Source organism: Arachis duranensis, chromosome 6 (assembly GCF_000817695.3).
Source record: "Arachis duranensis cultivar V14167 chromosome 6, aradu.V14167.gnm2.J7QH, whole genome shotgun sequence".
In the NCBI taxonomy this organism is placed as follows: domain Eukaryota; kingdom Viridiplantae; phylum Streptophyta; class Magnoliopsida; order Fabales; family Fabaceae; genus Arachis; species Arachis duranensis.
In genome coordinates this window covers 45381026-45387373 of record NC_029777.3, presented here as the reverse complement: position 1 = coordinate 45387373, position 6348 = coordinate 45381026, and positions in this window count along the sequence as shown.

Genomic DNA, 6348 nt, shown 5'->3' with positions numbered 1-6348 from the left:
GTACTTCGGCCTCTCTTGAGGAACATACCGAATCACTAGACAGTACCGAGAGTGACTTGGAGTCCACTACTTCCTATTTTTCTGTTGGCACTACTAATACATCTTTGCATCCTACAGGTAAACCATACATGGCGGAGCCACGCCGGATCACTTTACATGAGCAAGGAGCTCCAGATATTGTACTTCAACCATTGCAAGCAAGGTATCCTAACATTGATCCAAACTTTGAATTAAAGAGTAGCTTGATAAATCTACTACCTAAGTATCATGGGTTGCTGGGTCAAGACCCTATCCAACATATGGAGCCGATGAGGTGGCTATCATGGTTTTTGCCTTCCCTTTCTCTCTTGAAGCGCAAGCAAAGACATGGTTTTATTCACTACCGGATGGGATTGCTACCAATTGGGATTTCTTGAGAAGAGAGTTTCTAGATAAATTCTTCCCACCGGAGAAGACCGACTACATCCGGAAGGAGATTTCGGGTATAATGCAAAGAGACCAAGAGAGTTTGTACGAGTATTGGTCTCGGTTCAAGAGGCTATTGGAATCTTGTCCACACCATGTAATGAACACTCATTTTCGCATTAGCTACTTCATCGGAGGTCTTTGTGTGGAAGATAGAAGATTGCTCACTGCTTCTAGCGGTGGTTCCCTTTCAGAAAACAAGATGGAGGGAGAAGCTTGGAGTTTGATAAAGGATGTTGCCAAAGCTACACAGCATACAAGGGTGAGAAGTAATCCTCTCAAGGGTGTGGTAGAACCGTCCCCTTCTGAATCAAGCCTAACCAAAGCACTTGGGGATATGACCACCATCCTCACGTAAATACAAAAGGATCAAAAGGAATTCTACTCCATGCAAGCCGTTTAAGCTCCACCTCCAGTTGCTCAACTTGAAGGCCCTCATAGGATTTGTGGTTTGTGCTCTAGCACTACACATTACACCGATCAATGCCATCAAATTCAAGAGGAACATGCCCTTGTAGTGGCCAATGTGAATTACAAAAACCGTCTACCCTATCCTTCTCAAGGCCAAAACCACTACCCTCATGGTAGTAATCAACATCAAGGGTGGAGGGATAATGCACAAGGGAGCAATCAAAACCAAAGGTGGAATAACTCTTCTTCTCATCACAACAACAACCAATCTTCATCTCAATACCACTACAACAACAATAACTACCAAGCCAACCAAAATCACCACAACCAAAACCAAAACAACTACACCAAGTACCAAGCACCACACCATAGACAACAAACTAACCAAGCCTCTCCACCTTCCACCAATCAAGCTGACGAGCTTAGAGCCGCTGTGGATAAATGGGATGAGGGCTATAAGGCTCAATTCGAGGCCATGAGTGCTCAATTGGCCAATCTTACCGACATGATCTCGAAGATGTCCATGTCCTCCTCCAACAACACCAACCAACCCTCAAGTTCTTCCAACCTTCCATCCCAACCCCAACCAAACCCAAAGGGCGGTCTCAACGCCATCACTCTACGGTCGGGAACTACATTGGAGGAGATACCTCCAAGGGTCTTGGAGGACATTCATGAGGAAGAAGCGATTGTTGAAGCTCTACATGAAAAGGGGGAGGTAGACAAAAGGCATGGGGAAGAAGGAGTAAACCTCAAAGAACCCAAGAGGAAAGCTCTAGTGGATGAGTCCATCCCTATTTTATTCCCTTCCATGGTGAAGAAAGCAAAGAAGACACCAGAATTTGATTTGAACATGCTTCAAGTGTTCAAGAAGGTTGAGGTAACCATACCACTTCTTGATGCTATTCAACAAATTCCAAAGTATGCAAAATTTTTGAAAGACTTATGCACATACAAGGATTGGATAGGAGAATTAGACACATTATTCTTGGGTAGTTTAATTTCTTCCTTGATGGAACCTATTCCAAAGAAATGTGGTGACCTTGGGCCTTGTTTGGTGTCTTGTTGTATTGGTGGACACACTTTTCATGATTGTATGTGTGATCTTGGAGCTTGTGTAAGCATCATGCCGCTTTCTACCTTTGTGCGGTTGTATTTAGCTCCATTAAAGAAGTCGGCGGCGAGGTTTGCCTTGGCCGATAAAAGTGTGATCACGGTAACAGGAATAGCCGAAGATGTACTTGTAGCGATCAAGGATTTTATCTTTCTGGTTGACTTTTACATCCTTGAAATGCCTCCAACAGAAAATAGAAGCTCATCCTCCGTTCTAATTGGTAGACCTTTCCTTAAGACCTCTAAATTCAAGTTGGATGCCTTCACTGACACATATTCCTTTGAGGTTGGAGACAAGACTATCAAGTTCAATTTAGAAGAAGCCATGAAGTATCCTCTCGAAGAGCATTTTGTTCTCTGATGTGATGTAATTGATGAAGTGGTAGCGGAAGTACAAGAAGAAGACCATAACAAGTTGTGCTACCATATTGTTGAAGAGACAGATGACCAAGAAGGTGAACATGAGGAAGTTGTTGAGAATGAACTCCGTGAGCTTGACAAAAAGGAACCTCAACTTGAGGCAAAGAGCGAATTGAAGCCTCTCCCATCTCATTTGAAGTATGCTTTCTTAGAGAACAACCAAAAGTTTTCAGTCATTATTGCTAGTGAGCTTTCTAGTGAAGAAAAAAAGCTCCTAGATGTTCTCAGAAAGTACAAGAAGGCAATTGGTTGGAGCTTAGCCGATATTGTGGGGATTGACCCTCGCAAGTGCATGCATCGTATATTTCTCCAAGAGGGAGCCAGGCCGGTTAGGCAACCGCAAAGGAGGCTCAACCCAACCATCCTTGATGTGGTAAAGAAGGAGGCCACTAGGCTACTCGATACGGGTATCATATACCCATTTCTGACAGTGAGTGGGTGAGCCCGATCCAGGTTGTTCCCAAGAAATCAGACGTCACTGCGGTTACAAAGGATGATGGTGAAGTGGTCACCAAGAGAGTACAAAATGCGTGGCGAGGAGTGTGCATCGACTATAGAAGGTTGAATGCCGCTAAAAGGAAGGACCACTACCCCTTTGCCCTTTATCGACCAGATGTTGGACTGTTTAGCGGGTAAAGCCCATTACTGTTTTCTTGATGGATTCACTGGTTACTTCCAGATTCACATTGCTCTTGAAGATCAGGAAAAGACCACATTCACTTGCCCTTTTGGCACCTTTGCCTACAAAAGGATGCCATTTGGACTATGTAATGCACCCACTACTTTTCAGCGGTGCATGACCAGTGTCTTTTCTGATCTAATGGAGAATTTTCTGGAAGTCTTTATGGATGACTTTAGTGTTTATGGAACATCATTTGATTGTTTCTTGGAGAACTTGGCCAAGGTCTTAGCTAGATGTGTTGACACCAACCTTGTCTTAAATTTTGAAAACTGTCATTTTATGGTAAGACAAGGTATAGTGTTAGTACATGTAGTATCTCATGAAGGAATTTCTGTAGACCTGACCAAGGTCGATGTCATCACCACTTTATCTCATCCCTCATCTGTGAGAGAGGTCCGCTCGTTTTTAGGACATGCAGGATTCTATAGGCGCTTTATCAAAGACTTCAGCAAGATTGCTTTACCATTGTCGTGCCTACTCCAAAAAGATGTGGACTTTGAGTTTGATAGTGAATGTGTGAAAGCTTTTGAGATAATTGCAGCTAGAGGAGCTCGAGTGTTTATGGAACAAAGCGTATGAGAATTCCTGGATTTACAAAGAAAAGATTAAAGCATTTCATGACCATCATATCCGAAAGAAGGACTTTCAAGAAGGTGATGAGGTTTTCCTCTACAATTTGAGGCTTCATTTCATGTTTGGCAAGCTCCGCTCTAGATGGGAATGACCTTTCAAGGTAAAGGAGATAAAGCCTTATGAAGTGGTGGAGTTGTTTGATCCTAAAAGTGAAGCAACTTTCAAGGTGAATGGACATAGAGTGAAAAAGTACGATGGCTACAAGCTCCCAAAAGAGCTAGAGTTGTTCCTATTGGCGGATGCACCTAGAGAAGGAAAAGCTTGAGTGACTGACCGTCCAACTTAAGGACGTTAAAGAAAAGTGCTTGGTGGGAGGCACCCTACCGTGGTAAGATCTTCCTTGTGTATACCATCTTACTTTTAGCTTTAGATTCTTGTGAATTTTGTGACTTCTTGATGTTGTTGATTACTTAGGAATACTAGTTTTATTGATCTTGTTGGATAACTAGGATGTTTAGATAGATTTCATTATTTTGGTATGGAAGAATTGTTGAAGTGGAGAGAATGCTATATTTTGAATGGTGAATGAATTTGTGAAGTGTTCTCTTTCCCACTAGCTTAAACACCTGCCAAAAATGTGTTAGAATAGCTTCTTCTATGTGCTTAAAAGAAAAAAAAACAAGGAAAAACGGCATCCGCGCGAGCGCACTGTGCGCGCGCGCCGGTGGTGCATTCTTACTCCTGGGCCAAAAATCCGAGAGTTATGCTCACCTTGTGCCCACTTTATGTCCACTTTGTGCCAGCCCTTACGAGCCAGCGTGCATGCCGCCAGTGCGCACCCTTGCAACTTAGCCATCGACGCGCAAGCACACTGTGCGTGCTGATGGTGTTTTTGTGGAAAAATGAATTTCCAACACACAAATCCAACCGGCAAGTATACCGGGTCGCATCAAGTAGTAATAACTCACTTAGAGTGAGGTCGATCCCACAGGGATTGATGGATCAAGCAACTTTAGTGGGTGATTAGTTTAGTCAAGCTAACATTGAGTGAATTGTGTGAAGTTGATCAACAGAAAGTAAATTGCAAGGAATTTAAAAGATGCAGAAAATAAAATTGCAGGAAACTTAAAGAACAAGAAAGTAAAATAGCTGAAACTTATATTGCAAGAAATATAAATTGCATCAAATGTAAAGGGGGCTGGGGTGCTAGAAATTAAATGAAAGCAGTAGATCCAAGCTTAGAACAATTGCAAGGAAATTAAATTGCAGGAAAAGTAAATTCAAGGTCACAGTAGCTTAAATGTAAATTGCAGAAGAACATAAGTGCAGGAAATTAAATTGGGAGCAATGAGATGTAACAAAGAGACATAGATCATTTTTCAAGTCTCAATGTGAAACTAACAATTTCAATGAAACAGTAAAAACAGAAGGAAAGCCAAGAGCTCAATTGCTCACTTGACCAAGATAGAAACAAAATTCAACTCAATTATGAAACTCAGAAAAGAAATTCAAGATCTCAGGGAATCAATGAGACTAGAGAACAAGTCTAGATCTCAAACCCTTCCTTGATCAATTCAGAGAACAATTTGCAGAAGAAAGAAGAAAAATGAATTGCAGAATTAAAGAGAAGATGAAGCAGTATGTGAATTTCAATTATGCAGAAAAAGTAAACAAGAGATCTCAAGGTGAGATTGAAACAGAATTTCTTCAATTCTCTACCCAAGATTTAAAGCAGAAAGGAAAACTTAAAGGAGAGAGCTCTCAAATCCTAATATTCCCTAGTAGGTCTCGCCTCCCCCCACTCCCTCTTGCTCATGAGTTCGAACCTTGTGGCAAGCATTGGTAGGCAGAATTTCTTTGGAAGCTTGTTTCATTATGTTGCCCTCCTGGAGGGCAGTGTGCCCTTGTGGAGGGCAATGCTTTCCCTTCCTCATGTTGTGAGCCACACTTCTTCTCTCTTTGACCACACTTTCTTTTCCTTGGGCCACACTTCCTTAGGCCACGCTTTTCCCTTTTATTTTTCTTTTTTTCACCTACAATAAACCAAAACAACCACTCAAAGTATCACTAAATTCAAGAGGCTTATAAATCAATTAAAATTCAATTAAAATTAGCTTAAACCTCATGGATTAACATTAATTTCATGGTGGTTGCTTGATTTAAAGAAGTTGTGCATTTTCACTCCAAATCACTTACTTAAGAAGCAAGAAAGTGCATAAAAACTAACAAAACAAATGAAATTAGCTTGAAAAATGGGTATATGATGACTTGTCATCACAACACCAAACTTAAATCTTGCTTGTCCCCAATCAAGCATCAGAACTAAGAGTAAATGATATGAATAAGAAAAGAACACATATCCTTATTAGGCATATAGCAGAACTTGATTTATGGAGTCTTTATGCAGACAATGACAACTCACTTATTGTTGCTGCTACATAATACACATCTTTCCTCAAAGGCTTGCTAAACTTGCTGTTAGAAGACTCACTTTTTAATTACTCCCTTGCTAACTTTCCTTGGCTCACAATACTTAACAAGCTTATTATTCTTTTAGAGGTTTGGTGTCAAATGTTGCAGTAGTAGCCTTTGGCTTTATTTTCCTTTCTTTTGCTCAACATCTTTCCACCACAGACACATGGCTCACTAATTCTTCCTAGGATCATTGATGCCCAGCATCTCTT